We start from the raw sequence: 26,008 nt of genomic DNA, 5'->3' as shown, positions 1-26,008 counted from the left end.
ATTAGAAAATAGAACTGAAACCATAGTATATCTATGACTCCAACCATAAAAGTTCACCATTTATTGGAGGAAACACACACATAACTACATTTGGTTTTGATCTTCTCTAACCCATTCCATTATTTCTACAATGTAGACCTAACTATTAATATAATTTGTTCTTGTTAACTTTTGCCAAGTTATTTGCCTTGAAGTTATTCATTGCAAAAGGATTTCTTCTCTTTACTGGATGTCTCTGCATTTTATCATATGCCCCTGTCTTTTTGCAACCTTCAAGTCCACCATGATAAAATATTTAAAAAATTAAGTTGACAGATAATATTCAAAAAGTAGCGAGCTAAGAAGTTTTGAAAGATTTCACTGATAAAAATTTTTCATCAAATTTCTGGGACAAGCTGGGCTCAGTGGCTCAGCCTGTAATCCCGCGCTTTGGGAGGCTGAGGTGAATGGATTGCCTGAGCCCGTGGGTTCAAGACCCGCCTGGGCAATCTGGCAAGACCTCCTCCCTACAATAAATAAAAAAAATTAGCCGGGTGTGGTAGTGCGTGCCTGTAGTTCCAGCTACTTGGAAGGCTGAGGCGGAAGGATCGCCGGAGCCCAGCAGGTCGAGGCTGTGGTGACCGGGAGCAGCCGCTGCACTCCAGTCTGGGTGACAGAGTGATACGCCAACTTAAAAAAAAAAAAAAAATTTCTGGGACAGATGCTTTAAAATTTATTATCAGCTAAACAATATATGTAATTTTTCCTAAGGAAGAAAAAATTTTCTCCTAAGTAGTTTCTAGGTAATAAAGCAGAACTTAGAGCTTGTTATATGCATTGGAGAGTTCTTTGGTTAGAAAAGGGTTATGTAGTCTATATTTCCTTTTATAAGGTAAGCAGTTTTGATAATGAAGGCTTATTAATGATGTGAAATCTTTGTGTCATACTAACTCACAGTTTCCTTAGTTGGGCTTCAAGTACTTTAGTTTGTTTCCTAACAATATAGTCATTTAAAAAGCTAATGGCCATTGAATGCAGAATTTTATTATGGACAAATGACAACCCTGAAATGATCACTTCTGTTTCTCATCAAAATATTTCTGAAGCCCCAGTGATTCAAATTGCCAGGATTCTACTTTGCTGAATATGATTGTTCTTCTTCCTTTGTAAAATATCATAGTTAACCATTGGAACAATAATGGAGTAATGTCTCTAGGGACCAAATTACGTTTAATTGGGAAGGAAGCACATGTTCTTGTTGTTTTTAGCTCATAAAGTAAGACTGTCAATTAGCAGACTCGGCAGCCCAATTGGAGCCAAGTTGCACCACAGCCTGTTAGAAGGCGATTCATAGAAACAAATAGGATTTTTAAAATCCATGTCTTATGAAAGACCACTGTTTAGGTGGAGGGTGTGGTTTTGCCTGTCTTTTCATGCTGTAGTAGCATTATATTAGAAGGTGAAGGACACTCATATCCATTTTTAAAAAATGGTTTTTGTAATGCAGATGAGTAAAGTAGGAAACCTACCCACTTCCATTTTTCCCTAGACAAGGATCAAATTTCAACTAGTGAGCTAGGAACTACAGGCTCTGTATTCTGTTATCAATCACTTTAGCCAGGTGGCATTGATGATTCACCTGTCACTCTAGACTCACCACTCTTCATGAATTTAAGGAGGATTTAGAATAGATAACTGCCCTTTTCTGTTATGTTGACTTCTTTTTAGATCTACCCAATGAATTATGAATATACAATGGGCATTACAAATACTCTAATGTCTATAAAAAACCTCATTTCTATGGAAGAGAATTTTAATATTACATGTTGGCACTGATTTCTACTCATTTTTGGTTGCTTTGCTAAAATAAGTCATTTCATGAAAATCCTTAAATTTGTATGATTGGTTGGGAACAAATATTTATTTTTCAGTATGTCAAAATGGCTGCCTTGAAGTTATTTTCAGATATGAATTGCATAATACTTAGAAAATATGCTATCTTGCAGGAGTATGCTTTATAAGCTAATGGCAGGATATAGAGTAATATTTTTAAAGTATCAAATTTGCTTACTTCTGTAGTGCTCACCTTAATGAGCATCACAATAACATTCTTTTATGTTTAAAATGCTGAATTATAATCCCATCAGTACCTTTTGCCAACCAGTAAACCGTTAATAAGGTGTTGATTATGCTAATGAAGTTACTTTATTAGATTTTGATGGATTTTGTGCTGGAGATTGTGGTGGGGTCTTTGAAATATGTAGTGTTTTCTCCCAGGGCAAATCTTCCAGCTTCACTGAAAACTCTACTGAAAACTCTTCATTACTCACAACACTGCTCGCCTATTTTCTAACAACATGATAGTCACTTTCACAGAAACATAATAGTCTGCAAGTCAAATGTTTAATTTGCTCCTGCAAAAGAATTCACAATAGAGTTCTCAATGTGGGGTTAATTACATAGTAATGAAAGAGTAAACCTATTGGGGAAATGCTCTGAGTAACATCACTCTGTTTCCTTCTGATAAAGATGTGCATGCTTGTTTCATTTTTTTATGCAGGGAAATTTAGAAGTAAGAGAAAACATTTAAATGGTATGTGCACAAGTAGTGAAGTTTTTATCTTTTGTCAACATGAGAAAACAGTGAATATGTATAATTATTATATTATAAATACAATCATAAATTAATTATGTATAAAATATAGCATTTTAGTATAAACAGAAGGAAATAGTAAATTACAAATCATTGATAATATAGTCTGAAGAAAGAAATTGCTATTCTGAATCAAAAAATGAGAAATAATAGGGACGTTACACAAAACTGTCTCCATGTTTTGTTTTGTTTTGTTTTTTTGAGTTGAAGTCCCACTCTGTCGTTCAGGCTGGAGTGCAATGGCACACTCCCAGCCATCGCAGCGTAGAGATGCAGTCTTGTCAAGATCTCAACCTGTGGTCTCGGGCAATCCTCTCACCTTGGCCTCCCAAAGTGCTGGGAATATAGGCGTGAACCACTGTGTCTGGCCTGTCTCCATGTTTTAAATATCTAAAAATAATCCTTGCCACCACTGCCTCTGAAGATTGTGTTATATTGCTATTTATTGTGGGTTTACTTCATATATGTCAAAGACTTTACTGGATACCTTATATATGATATCTTACTAACATCTCAGAAATTTTATAAAACAGGCAATATTATCTCTCTTTTATAGGATGAGGTAAATGAGATTTAAAAAGTATAAATATATTTATTGCGTAATATGATTCCAATTCAAATTCATTTTGTCTTCAAAGCCTTTTTCTCATTCCTTATCCTATACTGTAATCTAAGTTACTTCACACATATTGAAGCTGATATCTGAAACCTGAAAGTTCACAGAAATAAACATTTTTTTGCCTAAATTTTTCCATCATCATGAGTGAACAGTGGCTAAAAGAGCATTACAGTGTTACACTCACTTCAAAGCTACATTAAGATAATGGGAGAATAAACAAATGGACCAAAACAACAGAACTAAGTTTAGAGCCAGATTTACACAGATATGGCCAATTGATTTTCAACAAAGGTATCAACGTAATTTAATAGGGAAAGAAAAATTGTTTTAACCACTGAAACTAAAAAACTGAATTTCTATATAGAGAAAAATAATTCTTGATCCTTACTTTATACCCTTACACAAAAAATAATTCCAGGTGTCACATAAACCTGAATTTATAATCTTAAACTCAAAAGTTTCTAGAAAAAAATATAAGAGAATATTTCCTGGACCTGAGCAAGGCAAAGATTTTATAGAAACACTCAAATAGCACTAACCAACAAAAGACAAAAATGACAACATTTATCAAAAGCAAACAAACCATGTTCAAAAACGCTGTGCTCTTCAGAATAAAAAGAACTCTAAGGGGAAAAAAAGCTAAGCTATGGAAGACAATATTCACATTATATAGATTTAACAAGGCACTTATTCAGGCTTTGCAAAGAACTACAAATCAACTGTAATAAGTCAACACAATAAAAATGGGAAAAGATTTGTACTGTTTACAAAGATAAATGCCTGGTCTACACAAAATTTTATTATCATAAATTATTAGCTAAATGTACATTAAAAACAAAATTAAATACCAAGCCACATCTACAAAAATTGCTAAAATTTAGAAAGACTAACAACACCAAGTTTTGGTGAAGATGTGAAATAACTAAACTCACATACTTTGTTGAAGGGAATGAAAAATTATACAACTTTGGGTGTCTCTTGAGTAGTTTCTAATAAAATTGAGCTTATCGTTGTCCTGTAATCCATCCATTTTACTTGTATTTACTCAGCATAAATAAAAACATATGTTTACAAAAGGATTGTAAACATATGTTTATAACAACTATTTTCAAAGAGTCAAAAACTGGAAAAAGTTGAAACCAAAAGTTCATCCACCATACAAGAATGAATAACAAAATACATAGTGCAATATTACTACAAAGGAACACTGCTCAGTAATAACCAACTACTAATATGCACAAGAACATAGATGAATCTCAGAATTGTTAAATGAGCAAATGTAGCCAGACACAAAAGAACATATACATTAATATGAAGTTCAAGAAGACACACTAATATATAATAATGAAATTTAGTTTTTCTCAGGAGATTGCTATTGATTGAAGGATCTTTCAGAGGCAATTGAAATAGTCTATATCTTTCATTTGATAGATGGTTACTAAGGTGAATATGTTATTCAAAACTCATCAAACAGCACACCTAAAATCTTTGGATTTTACTGTATGGAAAATACACCACAATAACTTTTAACCTATGAGAAATGGAAATGAAAAATAGGCAATAATTTATTCTTTAATAAAATGCATCTAATTTTATTATTTTAAACTGTAATTTTAGATGTATGTAATATGTATCGTCTTTATAGTTGGGTTGGCATATGCATTAATTTACAATTTAACTGAAGTCACTGGACTGAATTAGTGGAAGGAAAAAAGAATAACTGGGCTTAGGAGCAGAACTGTAAAAGATGGTGTTTTCCCTAATTTATTTACTCATTTAAACTGACAAATAATTGTATGTATTTATTGTGTGCAGCCTCATGCTTTGAAATACAGACTATATTCATTTAAGCAAAAGAGAGTCTCCGAAGGTAAATGGGCCTCTGGAGAAAATTTCTCTTAATAAGAATTATTTTAGAGTAGTTAACATATCTATCTTACTGTCTCAGTTACTTTCTTCAGTATGAACTCTTCTCCTCTGTTTACCTGTTTTCTTTCCCAATCAACAAAACCCTGAGGCCAAACTGTGAAGAAGGTAAAGGGTGGCTTCAGTCTCATAGTGTTTTGTGTGTACTGAGTAGGTAAAGGACAGTACAACCTGTAGGACCTTCTACCTCTCTGCATTTCTTTGTTGCCACAGAATTATCTTTTGTGATGTCAAGGTGCCACATGCTGTCTTAGAAGTCTTAGAAGTACTGCTGTTAACCTGTCTATATTAGACCAGTTTGAAAAGTAACTCTCGGCCGGGCTTGGTGGCTCAGCCTGTGATCCCAGCACTCTGAGAGGCTGATGCAAGAGGATTGCTTGAGTCCAGAGATTCGAGACTAGCCTGGGCAACTTGGTGAGACCTCATCTCTACAATAAATCAAAAAGTAAGCCGAGGGTGGTAGCGCGCACCTATAGTTCCAGCTGCTTGGAAGGCCGAGGTGAAGAATCACCTAAGCCCAGCAGGTTGAAGCTGCAGTGGCCAAGAGTGTGCCACGGCACTCCAGCCTGGGAGACAGAGTGAGACTCCAACTCAAAAAAAAAAAAAAAAGTAACTCTCCTACTTCCATTCTTTGAAAGGTGCTAGACTCTTTGTTTATTTGTTTGTTTAGAGCCAGGGTCTCACTCTGACATCCAGACTGGAGTGCAACACAATCATGGCTCATTGCAGTTCTGACCTCCTGGGTTTAAGTGATCCTCCTGCCTCAGTCTCCCAAGTAGCTGGTATTACATCATGAGCCACCGAGTCCAACTACTTTTTTTTTCTTTTTGTAGAGAAAAGGTCTTCTTATGTTGCTCTGGCTAGTTTGGAACTCCTAGCCTGAAGCAATCCTCCCACCTTGGCATCCCAAAGTGCTGGGTCTACAAATGTAAGCCTCCACACCAGGTCTTGATTTATTTTAACTAGACAATTAGGAAACCTTAAATCAGTCATTTTTACACATGATAAGTGGCTAAAGGACTTTTTGCTACTTTGATTGTTGTCTTTTTAAATATATAAAATTCTTAACCAGAAAAAAATATCAAAATTATATAAAAGACGCAGTCAGAGAAAATTCATTCCATTCATGTTTACTTCAGTTTTCTACCCTAACCAATATAAATAACTAAACTTTAGGTCTATTATTATATCACCTACATAGAGGCAATTTAACTCTTCTAATTATTTTATTTCTGGTTTTTCTTTTATAATTGCTTTACTAATGTCTTCAAAAAAAGTTAACTAGTAATGCTGATAGTGATCTGAGTTTAGATAGAAATCTCTATTACGTTTTAAAAAATTGGCCAAGGAAAATTATATATATTTATAGTATGCAACGTATTATAATACATGTAAACAATGTAAAATGAGTCCATCTTCTTAACTAATATATCTATCACCTCACATCTTTATTATAATTTTTTGTAATGAGAACATTTAAACTCTAATCACTTGGCAATTTTCAAGTATACAATATATTATTATTAACTCTGGTCTCTATGCTGTACAACAGATCTCCAGACCTTATTCTTCCTGTCTAACTGAAACATTGCTTCCTTTCACCAATATCTCCCCATTTAGTGCCCACCTCCAAGACCGTGGTAACTATCAATCTTTCTGCTTCTATGAGTTTAATTTTTTAAACTTATTTTAGAGTACACATAAATGAGATCATGCAGTATTTGTCTTTCTTTACCTAGATTATTTCTCTTAGCTTAATATCCTGCAGATTCATCTATGTGTTCATTATTTATAATAGCCAAGATAAAGAATCAAGGTAAGTGTCCATTAATGGATAAGTAAAATATGGTATATACATAAAACAGAATACTATTCAGCCAATAAAAAAGGGGTAATCCCGCTACATTTTGAAAATGGTCACCTACTAATTTTACTTTACCATTATTGTCCAATTTAAGTTACTTGTAGAATAGCTATTATCAAAAAGACAAAAGATAATAAGTGTGGACAAGGATGTGGTTAAAAAAGAAAGAAAAGGAATCCTTACACACTGTTAGTGGGAATAGAATTAGTCCTGTCATTTCAAAACACACTATGCAATGTTTCCCCCAAAATTAAAAATAGAACTCTAATAAGATTCAGCAATTGCACTACTGGGTATATATTCAAAAGAAATAACATCAGTATGTTGAAGAGACATCTGCACTCCCATTTTATTGCAGCGTTATTCACAATAACTGAGAAAGGACATCAACCTAAGTGTCTATCAACAGACGAATGGTTAAAGAAAATGTAGCATAGATACACAATAAAATACTATTCAGCCATATAAAGAACAAAATCCTATCATTTGTGACAACATGCACGAATCTGGAGGACATTATGTTAAGTAAAACAAGCAGATGCAGAAGACAAATACTGCATGATATCACTCATAAAGTCTAAAGAAGGTAGTCTCATAGGAGTAAAGAGTAAAAAGGTGCTTACTAAGGACTGGAATGGTTGGAGTGGTGGAGAGTTGGGGAGACATTGATAAAAAGAATACAAGATTTCAGTTAGATAGGATGACTACATGAAAGAAATCGATTGTACAACATGGTGAGTATAATTAACAATATGTCATATTCTTTAAAAATGCTAAGAGGAATGTAACAAAAAAGGATACCTATGTAAAGTAATGCATATGTTAGCTAGATTTAGTCATTCCTCAATGTGTGTATATTTCAAAACATCATGTTGACCTGTACAGGGTGGATACATACGATTTTATATGTTAATTAAAATAAAATAAAATAATTAGTTTAAAGCCTGAGAAGGAGGTGCCACACAGGCTATATAACAGAAAACTTTAGCTAGGTTGGACTTTATGATAAACACAAATTATGTAATGAAAATATTTTTCTGGCTGGGTGCAGTGGCTCATGCCTATAATCCCAGCACGTTGGGAGGCCACGATGGGAAAATCATTTGAGACCAGGTGTTCACGATCAGCCTGTGCAAAATAGAACTTATCTTTACAAAAAATAAAAATAAAAAATATTAGCCAGGCTTGGTGCCACATGCTTGTAGTCTTGGCTACTCAGGAGAAAATGGTAGGAGGATCACCTGAGCCAGGAGGTCGAGGCTGAAGTAAGCCATGATCATGCCACTGCACTCCAGTCTGGGCAACAGAGCAAGACCCCCACTTCAGATATATATATATATATACACTTCTGATATGCTTATACATGGATCAGTCTGTTACTGTTGAGGACCTTATATCTGTCTCTTGTTCATCCAACAGGAAATTGTTCAATATGTACTGTATCATCATTTTAATATAAAATATGCATTTTGAGATTTACTTCCTCAGTTTTTAGTGGCACAAATTCACACACAACAAATCTGACCAAAATAAAAATACTTTAATCTGTTTTCTTTGGCATCATTTAGTTTGGACTTTCATCTTCATGTGCTTTTATGTACTTCACCTCTAGCTTCATTGTCGTGACATCAATCTGCATATTTATTCTCCCTATTTCCATTTCGCAAGTTGTGGAAATGTTTAATGTCATTGATTTCATTTTACTATTTATTTCAATGTGTGGTCATAAAAATTGAAAATGGTAATTAAACATGATAAAATTTTAAGATCTGTGATTTTAAAACGTTTGCAATGTTTTCATGACATTATTAACAAAGCATAATTAAGTACAGCTCCATGATCCTACCAGAGCTATGTAGCTATGTTGAGCTAGACTATAAGAGAAAGTTCTTTAATATGACCTGAAACTCAAGAGCAAGAGTGGCTTATGTTTTTCGGATATGTAGCCTGATTACTTTATTAATTGCTCAATTTTAGAACATCTGACTGGGCATCTGACTGGGTTGTTGTTTCTTTGGAAATTGTAGACAAACTGTAACAAAAAAGGAAAATCTGTAGCACAGCTGTTAAAGAATGGGAGGATTGGGTAGCAGTGGATAAGCAGTCCAAAACATCTGAGACCATCAGTACAATAAAGAAGTCTCTATTTCTGTAGCCTCTGATTTGCTCTATCTCACGCAGAGGGCCTAATGAAGGAAAGAAACTGCTTTCTAAATTGTGCAGAACAAATACCCTAAAAGGGAAGTGTCTGGATCTCTATTACTTTGGAGACCTAAAAGACAATGAACTTTGAAGTTAGTTCCTTCTGGTTAGTCTCTTTTACTTAGATGTAGACACATTGTGTAAATTTATTGTCATATGAATAATACATTACAGCAATAATCTATTATCATAATGTTTCTAGGTATTCATAAAGTACATTTTCTATGTCTAAAGGAAAAGCAGCAGATTATTAAACTTCTCTTTATTTCATGATCTGCCTCTTCAATTCATTCTACATTTCTCCCCCCCCAAAAATTACATTGATGTGACATTGTTATCAAAGAAGCAATTTAGAAAACTCATTGTTCATTTCTGTTTTTGCTTGCTTGTTTCACATTATGTTTTGAGCAGAGTACATCAGTTTACACAGACTATGCTTGGTAAGGGAGCTTACAATCTCCCTAGTATGGTTTTTCCTCTGAGTTTTGCAATGGATGGTTTAGAGAGAGAATGTGATTATGACTGTACTCCTAAAATAGTGAAGGAATATTCTTGTGATGTAAAAGTAGGTGAAAGGATTGCCGTCTTAACCCTCTCTTTGTCTCTCTCCCACTGATTTTATTTTTAAATTTTGGTTGTTTCTCAGTTTTACACAAAACTTGATATGCTTAATTTTGCAAACTGTGTATTTAGATTTAGTGTTTCTTTTGATTGATTCCAGGATCTGTTTCATCATATGCACCAGAATAAAAACTTAAGAATAAAACTTGTACTGCATTAACTCAGACAAAGATGAGGTGACACAGGCGCCTAAGGGTTCTTAAAACATTGATGAGGACTTAAATCAGCATTGGGTTTCAGGTAACAACTGCAATTTTGACAATGCTCATTAGCAAATTTGGTCTGACCATGCTTCTATCAGTGTACATTTTCTGCCCCCAGAGTCCACTGAGCATTTAAAGAGTATTTTACCCAACCCTGGCAAGGGAATACCTGACTGACAGTGAATGTGGGTATGAGTCTGCTCAGAGTGGCTACTGGACCTTCCTTATCAGTTCACTGAGCACTACTCATGGTCTTCTAAGGAATATGTGAAACCTTTTGGGCTGTTATCTACACCTGGTAAAAAGCATCTATAGATTAAAAGAACCTGAGAAGACAGTATTCTTACCCTTCAGAGCCAGAGCAGAAAAAAATTGTATACTCTTCAGGGAGTCTCATTCACAAGTCTGTGATTCACATATTAAGGATATTGAAATTGTGTATTGTGATTTTGCCCTCTACTAATGCTCAGTCGGTCTATAAGAATAAGAACAGATAATATTTACTGAACATTACAATATTTTGGTGACTGCAGATAGATATAAAGTCCTTTAATCCCCACAACAGAGTTTTATAATAAATGCTAATTATCATTTCCATTTTATAGATGAGAAAATTGAGGGTCTGAAGTGTTGGATAATTTGTCAGAAGATGCAGAGCTTATGTGTGAAGGGGCTGGGATTTTAATCCATGTAGCTAACCTTGGAGCCTAGAATCTTCAATAGGCTGTGCTTCTTCAGAGCTGGGGAATGGTAGCACAAATACATTTATTTCAAAATCACTGATAGTAATCTTATTGCTTAAAGCATTTAATCTAAGTTAACTCCCCCAAAGCATTGTGCAGATGTTATCCCAAATTAAAGTGATGTTTCAGGGCAACAAACACTAGAAAACTAAAATTCAACCAAGAGGTAAATTCTAGGATTCAGGGAATTATTTTGCCTCCCATGCCATTTTATTCTCAAAACTTAGTGTCCTGGCCAGTTCTGAGCACAAAAAAAAATATTTGCTGAATTGATACAAGCTGAATTGAATTAAAGTCTTAGACTTATTGTTGAGGCTTGGGCATATTTTCGGAATGTGCTCTTAAAAACTTCGCAATAAGGAATAGAGGTCAAAAAGAAAGGAAATAAAGTGTATAAGGCATGTAAGTAACTACACAAATATTATAGATACAGAATATTCCTCTTTTCTGTGTCAGTTATCCTAGAACACAGAAGTTTTCAGTTCCTACAGATAACTCTTCCCACATAATCTGGGACACAATTATATTTAATTAAAACCTGAAATCATCCCTGATAATGAGAAAGTCTTAAAAGGGCAGAGGATTTCAGTTTCTCAAGCAAATGAGACAAGATCTAAAAGACTACTATGTTGTTTCTTACGTTAGTGCAGTGATGCTGACAATAAGAGAAATAATAGAGAATTATTGTTCAAAGTTTATATATAAGAGCACATCAATACATGACAAAATACTGCAGATTGTCTATTTAGTTCATCTTTCGGAATTACAGAAGAAAACAGATATATATTATGAGAGAATTCAATATGTATATATATATGATAAAGGAATGGCAAATCTAAATGTAGTGGCTTTAGATTCCTCTATCTTTTTGAGAAAAGAAATTTTTTTGAAAAAAATAAAGCTTTCTAAGTTGTCAAATTAATTTATATAGACTAGAGATCATAGCTGTTAAATGATTACCATTCACAAAATTTTTCTCTATGTATAGTTTTAAAGTAATAACTGCTCTATTGCATTTTTATAGAATCTCTTCTGTGAATTTATTAAGAGTTAGTTGAAATCTGCTGAGTGGAGATTAAATTCAGTGAGGAAATTCAGGCACAGAGAGGTAATACAGAACCAAAGGTAAAACTAGAAAGCAAATCAAAGGACTGGGCTTAAAATTTAATGTATTTAACAGCATGATTCCTCAATCTAACTTATGAAAAAATAGTAAAAAATAAAACTAGGATGAAATAATTTTTTTTTTAAAAAGAAGCAAGGTGACAGAAATGGAATTTCCAAACATCTATATCCTGGGTCTTTATTACCCTAAGTAACAGTTAGTAATATTTGGAAATCTGCATTTCTGTACTCTTCTTCAATAATAACATTAAAGCACGAGTTTACATAATAATCAGTAGCAAGAGCTTTGTAGTATAAAATTTCTGTCATTTTTTACATTCTTCCACAATTCTAAAAATATCATTTAAGAGAAAAGATTGTTTTAAGTGTATTTGTAAGAAAGTGAGCAAACAGGCCATTGTCTTGCTCTTTGAGTTATGACCAGGCCATGTTTCCTTAAGCTTTGGCCCCCTCTCCTACTTTGGCGAGGTGAATCTCCTCTTTCTCTCACTCTCTAATTTATTTCTAAATAAACTATATTTTCTAATCTAGCTTCTATGCAATTATTTGCATCTTTCATGCAGCATCAGATGGCATACCAGACACCCCATACCCTCAGCGGTCCTGAACCAATATTCTGGAGGCCCCACTGGGGGAGTGTGACACTAACAGTCCTAGAAAAAAAACTCCTTAGAAATTGACCCTCCATATGACCCAACAATCCTCTTAATGGGAATATACTCAGAGAAGCTCAAATAATTCTACAAAAAAGATATCTTCACACACATGTTTGTAGCAGCTCTATTCACAACAGCAAAAACTTGAAACCAACCATGCTGCCCATCAGAGCTGGACTGGATAAAAAACAAAATGTGGTGCATATACACAATGGAATATTATGCATTCATAAAGAAGGACAAACATATGGACTTCGCAGCAACTTGAATGGTTTTAGAGTCGATCATACTCAATGATCTATCATAGAAACAAAGAACAGAGTACCATAAGTTCTCACTCATAAGCAGACCTTGGACAATTATCATAATACTATAAGAAAGGAATTGGCAGTAGTGGGAAACTGCCAGGGGAGTGGGGGTAGGATTGACAGTAGAAGGAAACTGCCAGGGGAGAGTGGGGCATACCTCATCAACAAGGGTACCTGCATAATGAACATTTGTATACCTAACCCTGAAATGTACCCCATGTCTTTAACAAAATAAAAAGAAATAAAAGTTCTTGAATTTAAAAATTAGAAAAATGAGCAGACAGAAGAAAGCACATTTATTTACAGATTTACATACAGTTGTTTTTATTTAGAAATGTCTTTCTACTGAAGGAACATAACTGGTGTTTAGTAGAACTGATCAAAGGAGAGTTAAATGCATCAAATCTAGCTCTCTCCTGAATAATTGTTCAGAGAGTGTGTCTTAGTGTCACCTCCTTTTGCTCCAGCCTGTGACAAGCAGTGCTCCTTCCCTGATGATAAAAATCTGTAAACTTCTGTTGAATTCATGTTTGCCCTGTGGGAGTCATGGCCTTTGATCCCCTAAAAGTTCCCTGAAAAATTCCTGACATGAAGCATATTGATAAATAAGAGAAAAGGCATACGAGTTTTATTTAGCATGTATATGCAGGGACCTTTAGAATGAAGACCCAATTTTCCAATGAATTACAGAAACTTAATACTATCTCAAGGTTACAGGAAGAATGGGGACTTGCATTCTGATAAACAGGTTATGGGAGGGGAGGAAGAGAAATTCTATTGAGTGGCATGCATAGTTGGGACAATGACTAGATGGGGAAAACAATGACTTGCAAATAGTTATCTTTGGAATCTAAATGATCTTTGGAGACAGTCATTATACCAGGGAAGACCCACAAAACACTGAATTATCTTTTTGGTGGGTGGGTCTTTTATAGTACACCTGGAATTTGTACCTCTGGATCAAATGGTCAAAGTTTTTATCTGGAAGTTTTGAGAAGGTTGCATCACGATTTGTGGAAAAAATATCCTAAGTTGTGGCAAACAGGTGACTGGTTCTTCTGCCATGACAATGCACCTGTCCACACCACACTGAGTGTTCAGCAGTTTTTGACCAAAAAACGGGATGACCCCATGCCCCACCCTCCTTATTCACCTGGTTTTTCCCTAAGTGATTTTTTTTGTTTGTTTCCTTGGAGGAAATAAGTCCTCAAAGGGAATCATTTTGCTGATGTGGAAAAGGCAAAACAAAAAACAGCAGAAGCACTAAAAGTTGACAAGTTCAAAAAGTGTCTTGAGCAGTGGAAAAAGCATCTCTATAGGTATATTGCATCAAATGGAGAGTACTTGGAAGGTGACTGAAGTTTAAACGTAAGAATAAATACACATTTTTTTTTACAAATAAATTATCTTTTGGGGGAGTCCTCTCTCATACTTAAGAAGCTTTGCTCAAATATGATCATATCTTGTTCTTGGTTTCTGCAATAGATAATGTAATAACAGGAAAAGGAAGTAGCTTCTGTGTGACTAAGTGGAGGCAGGAAGATCAGAAAGACCTTGTGACAAAAAATCACATTTAGGGGTGAATCATCATGCACCTCTTCAGCCCCCTTGGAATATGTTTAGATGAAGTAGAATTCGTGGTAAATTTTTTAAGTAAATTTTCTCAATGTTTAGAAAAGCCTTCCTTAAATTGGTAAGTTCACATTTAGTTCCTATTGGACTTCAAACATCTTACAGGTATATACCTTGAATAATATCCTCCTTTTAAGGTTTGCTTTCTCTAACTACAAAATAAATGTGGTGACATTTGTCCCTTTGAATATGTTCTAAGACTTCATTAAACACACACAAAAAGCAGAATCTTAACACTTGGGCATTTTCCTGTTATATTTCACACATTTACTTACTCCAAGAAAAATTAATCCTGAAGTGATGAATTTTTTTTAAGTGACTGAAGGCAGTATGTATGTGCATGTGATTGTGGTTACTTGTTTATTACTATGCTATATACCAGCCCTCTCCTAACAAAGTTTAATTGTACAGCTTATTTTGTCACTTTCTGTTGCAGCAGCTCCCTTGGTATGATTAAAAGGGCAGATTTCCATTTGCTGAACAGCAAATGAACAATACTTGATGAACCTGAAGTCCATCAATAGGTCATTTCTCAGTTTCCTTGTCATTTGACTAAAGACGTTGGTCTCTTCTCTGCTTCTTAGACATGAACATTGGGTTATTTTTTCAGAACTTCAGACACTCTCTTTCTTTCTTATGACTCCCAGTTTGTTATCGTTCAGATCATTCTCCCCTATAGTTTTAAAAATGTACCATGAATTTTAAATGCATCTCACATTTCTATATAAATGTGTTCCATACAAGGACAATTTGTGTTTAGAACTTATTTTTCTGAGAGTTCTTTGAGGTTCATATTCCTAATATTTTAGATGGGTGGAACCTGTCTACAAGAAGTTATGAGGAAATTAAAAAAATAAGTAGTGTGTGTGTTTTGTCTCTGTGCATATGTGTATGAAATAACTCTGAAATTAAAGCCCAATACACACATAAGGCAATCTACAAAATAGTAGATTACTTTTCTGTATGAACATTCACAGTTTGGAATTAAAATATACAAAACTTTAATGTATAATAATCATCTTTGAACTTAAGAACTGTAAAGCAATAGAAAAGTCTATTGCGATCTGTGTAAGCTTTAAAAAAAATATTTTCTTTGGTATCTTGGAAAAGCATAACATATGATTACTAAGGCATTTTTTAAAGCATTTGACAATGTTCAATAAAGCACAGAGGACATGCTTTTAAAATAAGATGCTTAATGTGTAATTCATCACAAATACAAAAGAAACCAAAAGTTTTCTTAATTCAAATCAGTTATGATAATTGTGCCCTAAATCAGTAATATTCCTAAAAGGTGGCATGCTTGAATCATGGGATATGTTTTGCACCAAACAATCTCACAGCATGCAAAAAAATAAATAAAATAGAGAAATGTTATTGAAATACTATTATGATAATTATCTTTTTATTTTCAAATTTGTGTGCCAGTTTTTAAATAGGTTATAAAAGTTATCCAAGTTTTTTTTCTCTTGATTATCCAAAGCTAAACAAAACAGTCCATCATCCATACTTCGGACTGAATAATTGAAATCTTATATTAATGATGTTTAAATTGCCCTATGGCTTTTCCAGATTTCATGTGTATCTATACCTGTATCTATCAATGTGTTTGTATACATATCTCCAAATAAAACCTCTACTTCGTTATTTCATAAAAATGAATTAGCATTGAAAATATATATTGTTAAATAAAGTTTTATGTAAGATAAATATAGCATGAGACACAGGTTAAAATGTTATAATTTGCAACAATAAAATATTTTTCTTCTGGATCTAGTAGCATCATTTGTGTAGTGGGTAGCAACATAAGATACATTAGGTCACACTAGTTTCCAACATGGGCTGTGGTTGTATACCACATTTCTTTTTCTTGCAGTATAATAATAATTGCTTACATATATTTGTGTGTGCAATTTAACAACATAGAAGCAATAAGTACCAATGATTAGGAGGACATCTACATATTCTCCCTTTTTGATCACTTGATTTGTAAGTTTCCAGTGGAATGTAGTCCAAAAGTTAATTTGCTTGCAAATTAATGTTCATTTCCTAGTAGAATCAACAGACATAATATTGGGTAAGATTTCATATTAACTTCCTGAATTTACTTAAATCTTAATGCAAATAAAATACAGTTGAATTTTTTTAAATGTAAAAATATACACTGTTGCATACTAGCTATTAATCACTAGTTACTAGAAAATCAACTAGGATGCTAGTGAACTAACCAACTGTTTTTCAAAAATGATTGTGAATGCATGTATCCAACCAAAATATTTTGGCTTGTTGACTGTATTTGTCTTAAATAAAATGAGAATTAAAGTAGAAGTGGTAGGACATGGTGGACAAATGTTTCTGTAGACGAAAAAAGAGAAGACTTGGGGGAGATTAAGATTTAATGCTTGGGCATCCTACGGCTCTGAAGGCTTAGGACAGGTAGTCAAAGCTCAAATCTGGTACAAGGGCTGTGAGTCAGTGGGGAATTAAAGGAGATGTCAGGAACCAAGTATAAGTAATGTGGGAGAAAGAGAATAAAACAGATTTCCCATATGACATGTCATGGGAAAGAATCAGGTACCCTGGGGGAATGTCTTCCCAGATGTGGAGCTGAGAGTTTTAATCAGTGGTGACTACTGGCTACATAGCAGCTGCTCTGTAAGCTCAATCACAAGAGAAAGGACATCCTAGTTATTTTCCTGTTCACCTTCTTCAACATAGCCCAGAGCCAAACCTCAAACCTCAAATCCATAAATTATACAGGTGGATTCTAGTTGTTCTGGTATGAATTGTTAAACATTTTATAAATAAATGATATTAATTGTTGGTTTTATATATATATATAAAAAACAGTGGACATATGTTAGAATATTGTGGGAGTATGAAAGAAGAGAGTTAAGTCAAATGGAATATAAAAAACTTCCAGACGGCAACAATGTTTTAGCTGAAATTTGAAGGAAAAAACCCTGTTAATGACACTACAGCTGTTGTGTGCTGAGGTATTAATGGACCCTTGCAATGACTTGGGTGACAAATAGTATAGAACTAATCTGTATCAGAAAGGATAAAGAGAGTGATAAGGACTCAAGAGGTAATTAAAAATATGGACACAACGTGGTTAAGAGGAGCTTAGAATGAGGATTTGACATAGCTCTAGTACAACTGTGTTTTTGACGTTCCCTTTTAATGATACAGGGAATACTGGGGGAGTAGTATATTTGAGGAGAAAGACAGAAATTTTGTTTAGACATAGCAAATTTGAGGAAGTCACATATTATCTATGAAGAACATGTAACATGATGTTGCAAATGCGTACTTATAATTCATACCTGGTTAGAATTGCAGATTTTGAACTGTCTAGTCTATAGATAGCACTGAGCATGGAGACTTCCATTGTTTTTTCTGTGTAGTTGAAAGAGGTCTTCCCTACCCTCCCATATGCTCCATCTTTAGCTTCTAAGTTTTCTCCAGTTGTTCAATCCAAGAACTTGAAGTCATGCTTGACTTCTGTTTTCCTCTTGCCTACATTTAATTGGTAAGAAAATCCTGTTGACTCTACCTAAAAGTATATCCAGTGTTCAAACACTTCTCACTGCATCCACTTCCTCACTCCTCTCCAAACCATTATCACTTCACACATAGATTATTGCAATGCTTTCTCATTGGTTCACCAGTTTCTATGCTTTCCCAAGAATGACTATCTTCAACATCGCAACCAGAGTGATCCTTTAAGTAAAAGTCAAAGTATATCACTTTGCTACTCAAAACCCTGAAATGCTGTCCATTTCACAAGCCAAAGTGCTCAAAATGACTTGCATAAACTGCCTCTTGAAATTACCCTTGCTTTCATCAGCTATTATTCTCCTTCTTGCTCACTCAGTTCCAGTCACACTGGCTTTTCTTCCAGGCTCTTGAACATGCCTGCCAGGTTTGAGTCACCAGACCTTTGCACTGGCCGTTTTATCTCCCGGAAATCTTCATGTTAGCACTTTCACCACTTTCTACTATCTGCCCAAATATCACCTTTTCAATAAGACCTATACTATTTAAAAACATAACCAAGTATTTCTCTCTCCTCTACATTTTCTTTACCCTTATATAATTCTAGCTTACATTTTTTTTAGTTATCTCTACCATTAGAATGTAAGCCACATGTTAAAAATATTTATATGCTTAATATTTTTATTTTTAATGATATATATCATATATATTGAGTATCTAAAATAGTACCTGGAGCTGGAAGATGGCGGCAGGGCAGGAGGCGGCCGGGGCCGGCAGCGCCGTGGTGGCGGCCGGGGCAGGTGACCAGCAATGGCAGCATAGGGAGGGACCCGCCGGCGGAGACCCAGCCCCAGAACCCACCACAGCAGCCAGCTCCCAACGCCTGGCAGGTCATCAGAGGCGTGCTGTTCGGGATCTTCATCATCTGGGCCATCAGCAGCTGGTTCCACCGAGGGCCGGCCCCTCAGGACCAGACGGGCCCCGGAGGAGCCCCGCGCGGCGCCAGCCGCAACCTGTTCCCCAAAGACACTTTAATGAACCTACACGTGTACATCTCAGAGCACGAGCACTTTACAGACTTCAAGGCCACGTCTGCGCTCTTCTGGGAGCAGCACGACCTCGTGTATGGCGACTGGAGAGCGGCGACAACTTTGCCGGGCTCGACATCCCCCAGAGCGTCCAGCAGAACGGCTCCATCTACATCCCCGTTTATTTCGCCAAGAGTGGTTTCCACCCCGACCCTCGAAGGAAGGCCCTGTACCGCCGGCTCGCCACGGTCCACATGTCCCGGATGATCAACAAATACAAGCGCTGGCGATTTCAGAAAATCAAGAACCTGCTGACCCGGAAGCTGATAGCGGACAGAAGCTGACCCGGAAATGATCAGGAGGGCCGAGGACTACGGGCCTGTGGAGGTGATCTCGCACTGGCACCCCAACATCACCATCAACGTCGTGGATGACCACACGCCGTGGGTGAAGGGCAGTGTGCCCCCTCCCCTAGACCAGTACGCGAAGTTCGACGCTGTGAGCGGTGACTCCTACCCCATCATCTACGTCAACGACTACTGGAACCTGCAGAAGGACTACTACCCCATCAGTGAGAGTCTGGCCAGCCTGCCACTCCGCATCTCCTTCTGCCCACTCTCACTGTGGCGCTGGCAGCTCTATGCTGCCCAGAGCACCAAATCGCCCTGGAATTTCCTGGGCGACGAACTGCACGGACAGTCAGACGAGGAGCAGGACTCCGTGGAGGTGGCCCTCCTGGAGATCAACCCCTACCTGCTGGCACTCACCATCATCGTGTCCATCATCCACGGTGTCTTTGAGCTCCTGGCCTTCAAGAACGACATCCAGTTCTGGAACAGCCGGCAGTCGCTGGAGGGCCTGTCCGTGCGCTCCGTCTTCTTTGGGGTCTTCCAGTCTTTTGTGGTTCTACTCTACATTCTGGACAACGAGACCAGCTTCGTGGTCCAGGTCAGCGTCTTCATCGGGGTCCTCATCGACCTCTGGAAGATCACCAAGGTCATGGTTGTCCAGCTGGACCGGGAGCACAGGGTGGCAGGAGTCCTTCCCCGCCCAACCTTCAAGGACAAGTCCACGTATATTGAGTCTTCCACCAAAGTATACGACGATATGGCGTTCGGGTACCTGTCCTGGATCCTCTTCCCCCTCCTGGGCTGCTACGCGGTCTACAGCCTCCTGTACCTGGAGCACAAGGGCTGGTACTCCTGGGAGCTCAGCAAGCTCTACGGCTTCCTGCTGACCTTCGGCTTCATCACCATGACACCCCAGCTCTTCATCAACTACAAGCTGAAGTCCGTGGCGCACCTGCCCTGGAGCATGCTCACTTGCAAGGCCCTCAACGCTTTCATAGACGACCTCTTCGCCTTTGTCATCAAGATGCCCGTCATGTACCGGATCGGCTGCCTGCGAGATGATGTGGTCTTCTTCATCTACCTCTACCAACAGCGACCCCACGCGGGTGAACGAGTTCCGCATGAGCGGAGAGGACCCGACCACAGCCGCCCCCGTGGCCAAGGCTCCCACGGCAGCAGGGGTCCTCACGCCTGTGACCACCACCACAGCCACCGCCGCCAGGGAGGAGGCTCCGGCGTCCCTGTCTGCCAATCCCACCGAGGGGACCACCTCTGTCAGCAAGCCCAGGAAGCCCCTCCAAAGCCAGCAGATGACAAGAAAAAGGATTAGCCGCGATCGGTCCCCCAGTCCACCCTGGCTCCTGGCCACCGCCGCCCCTGCCTCCCGGGCCCCTCGCCTCCCCTCCCTGTTGCCCTTTCCCTGGACAGATCAGGCCGGGCGACAGGAGGCCTCCCTTGGGCCAGGGCCCAGCGTGGGGTGTGGGGCCAGGGCAGGCCAGGGCTTGTTGTTCGTGGAGGCGCTGTCTGTCCGTCTGTCCCTGTTTCCAGCCATCTCGCCGTGCTAGCCCAGCACCGTTGGGAATCATGGTGAAGCATGGTCCCGACCAGCTCCCTCCTCCCAGACCGCCACCCTTTAACACAGTCTGGATTTAATAAATTAATATGGGTGGTTAACTTAAACTCAAAAATAAAATAGTAGCTGATACATAATAAGTTTTGTTAAACATGTTTTCCAGCTTTTCTGAGGTATAATCGACAAATACAAAATGTATATTTTTAAGGCATAACATGATGATTGGATAAACATATACATTATAAAATTATTACCACAGTCAAGCTAACACGTTATCTCACATAGCTGTCATGTTTTTTTGTGAAAACACTTAAGATCTCCTCTGGAAACCATGCTTCTACTCTCTGTTCTGGTGAGGTTTTTTTGTTTTTTTTTTTTTAGATTCCACATATGAGTGAGATCATACAGTATTAGATGTGCCTGATTAATTTCATCTAGCATAATGTCCTCCGTGTTCATTCACATTGTCACAAATGGCAGAATTCCATCTCTTTCATGGATGAACAATATTTCATTGTGTGTGTGTGTGCATGTATACATATATATCACAGTTGCTTTATCTATCCATTTATCGATGGACACCCATGTTGTTTCCGTGTCTTGGCTATTGGGAAGAATATGGCAACGAACATGGGAGTGCAGATATTGCTTCAAGACACTGATTTTATTTCCTTTGGGTATATGCCCAGAAGTAGGATTGCTTGATAGTATGGTAGTTCTATTTTTAATGTTTTGAGAAACTTCCATAGGTTACATGATCACTCTCTACCAATTTACATCCCAAACACACTCTTGCCGACATTTATTTATCATTTATCTTTCTGATGATTGTTAAATATTTGTTCTATTAAAAATGGATGTTGAATGTCATTAATATTTTTAAATATAGTCTTCATGGAGTCATTTTAATGTAGAAAATAATCAAAAAATAGGAAATATTAATGTTAGAAAAATTGAAGAAGAATATGTATAGCTTTACTTAAATATGAACTGATTATTTTCAGAGTTTTGTAAACAATTAAAAATAATGGACCAGAGACAATGTGTGAAGAAATTAATAATTATTCATTGGTATAGATACTCACTTCTTGGTAAGGGAATGGTTTTCTGTTTTTTATTACATTCTGCTATATTGAGTAAAGTTTTCCATTACAAATTTTCTTGATTGTCAATGGGCAAGTTCCAATTCTTTTTATCTTTATAACCTCACTAGACAAACAATAACTAAAATTTTTATAAATGTATATTTGGAACAAGCAATATTTGATAGTATAGTTGGGTAATTATTACCTCTGTTAGTTTTCTAAATTTAATTTTCTGTCTTTTATTGAGCCTGTTTCCTTGATATTAATGTTTTAGAAGCACTGAAAGAGGAGAATTCCAAAATGATTTGCACATAACAAGTAAACATACAAGCAGGTAAGGGACAACACAATATTTTAAATAGCTGAGCAATTTTCTATTTATCATTTTAAGAAATCTGATTCTAACTATAATTATTATTGGTTCAACATTTGTTTTCATTAACTCAAATAATATTTACTCAGAGATAAAGGACAAGTGTTCTAATTATTTGGTATCAAAAATATAAATTGCCCTGCTTCCTTTTCTCATCATGTGCAATTACCAGTTAGAGAATTTGCATTGGTCAAAATACCTATTAGCAAATAATAAAAAATAAGGTTTTCTTAAATGCTATAGAAATAATATCATAAAAACTGTGTATAAATGTAATACACCATTTTAATATGTTGAATTGTCATATTTTTTAAATGATGGATTAATATCAATAGTGCTGCATAAACAAACTGAAATTAATTAAAATTACAGTTACTTTGAACACTGATTTTATTTTTCTATCATTAATTATGCTAAAATGACAAACTGGCTTTGTGTCTTTATTTTTTCTACAAATTAAAAAAATTGTTTGAATTTCAGTGGACTTTTTGGGACTTCTTTGTTTGCTTTTGACTTGTGCTTTAAAATATAGTACTTTGGAAATTTCTTCTTTTTGTTAGTCTAGGTTATTTTTTGCTTGTTGACTTTTACCTGTCACCTTTGTATTTCTTACAATTTGTTTCTGAAAATGTTTCTTTCTTTTGTTTAAACAAACAGCTCTAAACTGGAAAGTTTTTCCTCCCAATAAACATCTGGCAATATTTGCAGATTTTTGTTGCTACAACTGGGGGTAGTGAAAGGCTAGAGGCATTGAATGGGTAGAGAGGGGCCACGGATACTGCTAAGTATCCCACAGTGTTTAGGACAGCCCCCCACAGAACAGAATTGTCCAGCCCAACATGTCAATAGTGCCAAAAAGTTGAGAAATTCTTATTTCAACATACACTGCACAAACATTCTAGTAGTGTAGATTTCTCTATCTTTCCAAAAGTTTTTATTTAATCCATTCTCTTTTTGGACAACACAGTTCCTCAATTTTCTTTTTCTTGTTTTTATATATTTTAAATCAACAATTCTGATTATGATTTGATTAAGGGGGATTGCCTTTGAAACTTTCCAATTACAACCATTCTAGATCTTTAATAATTAATTAAGTTCTGATCATTATGTATTTTCATTTCTCTGTGGATAATTGCAGTTAATGAACAATTATGTGTTAACACTTGTTAAAAACAGGTAGGCTCTTTTAGAATTTTCCATTTAAAAACTCTTCCTTAGCCAGGCTGGGTGGCTCAGCCTGTAATCCAGTGCCTTTGGGAGGCTGAGGTGAGTGGATTGCCTGAGCCTGCAGGTTCAAGACCCACCTGGGCACCTTGGTGAGACCTCTCTCTACAATAAATCAAAAATTAGCCAGGTGTGGTAGTGCGCTCCTGTAGTTCCAGCTACTTGGAAGGCTGAGGCGGAAGGATCGCCGGAGCCCAGCAGGTCGAGGCTGCGGTGGCCGGGAGCGGCCACTGCACCCCAGTCTGGGTGACAGAGTGAGACTCCAACTCAAAAAAACCAAACAAACAAAAAAAACGCTTCCTTAGTGTTTTCTAATGCATACTTTTGGAGCACCAACTAGACGTGGAAGATGTTCAAGCAAGGGAAGATCATGGTCTGACAGGTCTGGTAAATGACTTGATGGTCCCAAGAAGCTCTATGACACTTATCAATGGCCCTGGGAAGTCCTGAAGTACTGAAACTTGTGTAATTCAGTTTTCTTCAGGTGGTTTCTTAAATATTAATAACAATGTTTCATTTTGGTTTGCTTTTTTTTGGTCCCGTAAAATTCCTATTAACATTAATATTTGGAACATTGTTATAATCGCATCTTCTTTCAAAAGATTCCAAGTTTTAAAATCTACTCACTAGAGCAAGTAGAAGCACATTTGTTCTAAAAATTAAAAAAATTAACTTTTTGCTGTCTTAAAATTAAGTACAAATAACTTTGTATTTAGTTTTAATTTTTCTAGGTCCCTTTAAGCCTTTTTTATTTAGTCATATATTATTAGAGTGAGTTTATATTTTACTTAATCACATATTAAGGATTAAAGAACACATTTGAAGTTTACAATAGCATGCACATGGATATGTATATGAAATAGCATGCACATGTATATATATATGAATACTATTTTAGTTTTAGGTTTTTTTGAGTTGGAGTCTCACTCTGTCGCCCAGACTGGAGTGCAGTGGCCACTCCTGGCCACCGCAGCCTTGACCTGCTGGGCTCCGGCGATCCTTCCGCCTCAGCCTTCCAGGTAGCTGGAACTGCAGGTGCGTGCTACAACACTCGGCTAATTTTTTTGTTTATTGTAGAGATGAGGTCTCGCCAAGTTGCCCAGGTGGGTCTCGAACCCAGGGGCTCAGGCAATCCACTCACCTCGTCCTCCCAAGGAGCGGGATTACAGGCTGAGCCACCGAGCCCGGGTGCTATTTTAGTTTTTTTAAATGTTTTATATAAATGAATTTTTTCCATTAATTTCCTATAAACATTGACATTTTGAAAAAAAAAAAGCTAATGCAATTCTATTCGCTTTCTCAAAACATCCTGCTCCCAACACACATATTTGTATCTTGGATATCTTTATAGCTTGATAAATATGCATGCATATTTTAGAATAAAGGTTAAATTCAAGTCTGTGATGCCATAGGTTTTCTGACCTCTGACAAATTTAATTTCTCCTTTAAAGTTTCCAGCACTTATGTAGTTGTATGGTTTATTTTTTAATAGTGGGTTATAGTGTTTCTTTCTTTTACTAAACAGTAAGTTCCATGAGAACTAGGACTCTTTGACTTGCTCAGTACAATACAATATATCCTATACAGATTTTAAAAGGTTGTCTGCATACAAATATGCTCAATATAAGTTAGTTAAAAACTGAAGATATGACTCTTGACTTCTAAGAACACATAATCTATAAGTAAATAAAAACGTGCCCCCAAAGTAGCTAATTACCAGTGCATAGCTCTGAAGGACTGAATGTCCAATTCAGGAATATCCATAATAAGAAATGTAAGATTCTCCATAAACTCCACTTCTTTAGGTTCAGTAACTTGATTCTTATCAAAAAATGTATTTATTGCTGTAAGGAAATTGCCAGAGGAGAGAATAATCAGTAAATTATGTATTTTCCTAGATAAGGAATACACTATTATATAGGGGCCTCTGGTTTTTCCATTAATTGCTAAAATTTTGTCATAGGGTTATAAATTCAGAATGACATGGATTATACATTTCACAGATGTATTAATTCATTTATTCCTTATTCATTAAACATCCATTTATTGTATTTTACGTACCAAGCTCTTGGCTGAAACCAGTTGTTTGGGGTTGGGAAGTATTTAGATTGTTAAGGAAGAAGTGAATAGATAGTCTGATCAGTAGCAGTAATGTTAATGGACGCCCAGAGACAGGAATCACTTCAGTGAATAGGAAATGTAAATTAATCTGAATCAATAAGAAGACTAATATTGTGATTCACTAAAACATAAATTTGAAAATGTATAGTTGAAATAGTGATCGAGGCATGTGGATACCAGGCAACAAGTCTAGGTGGTAGTTTTGAAGCCACTATGAGATATTAT

General features: G+C 36.4%; 1 protein-coding gene and 1 pseudogene across 2 annotated transcripts in view; both read left to right on the top strand.

Moving 5' to 3' along the window:
• The window catches only part of LOC103260016 (contactin-associated protein-like 2), a gene marked incomplete at its 3' end in the record, with an annotated part of 759,158 nt that overhangs the window by 32,145 nt on the left and 701,005 nt on the right, over window positions 1–26,008 (top strand). The gene's annotated exons all lie outside the window — the stretch shown is intronic.
• On the top strand, window positions 18,772–20,737 carry LOC103260006 (annotated as a pseudogene). The gene has a single exon (XR_002481934.1). The product of XR_002481934.1 is annotated as a cleft lip and palate transmembrane protein 1 pseudogene (transcript).

The sequence above is a fragment of the Carlito syrichta genome, unplaced genomic scaffold (assembly GCF_000164805.1).
Source record: "Carlito syrichta isolate Samal-C Ts95f unplaced genomic scaffold, Tarsius_syrichta-2.0.1 Scaffold87619, whole genome shotgun sequence".
Classification (NCBI taxonomy): domain Eukaryota; kingdom Metazoa; phylum Chordata; class Mammalia; order Primates; family Tarsiidae; genus Carlito; species Carlito syrichta.
The sequence above is the reverse complement of the archived record's forward strand: the minus strand, read 5'-3'. Positions and strand labels throughout refer to the sequence as shown.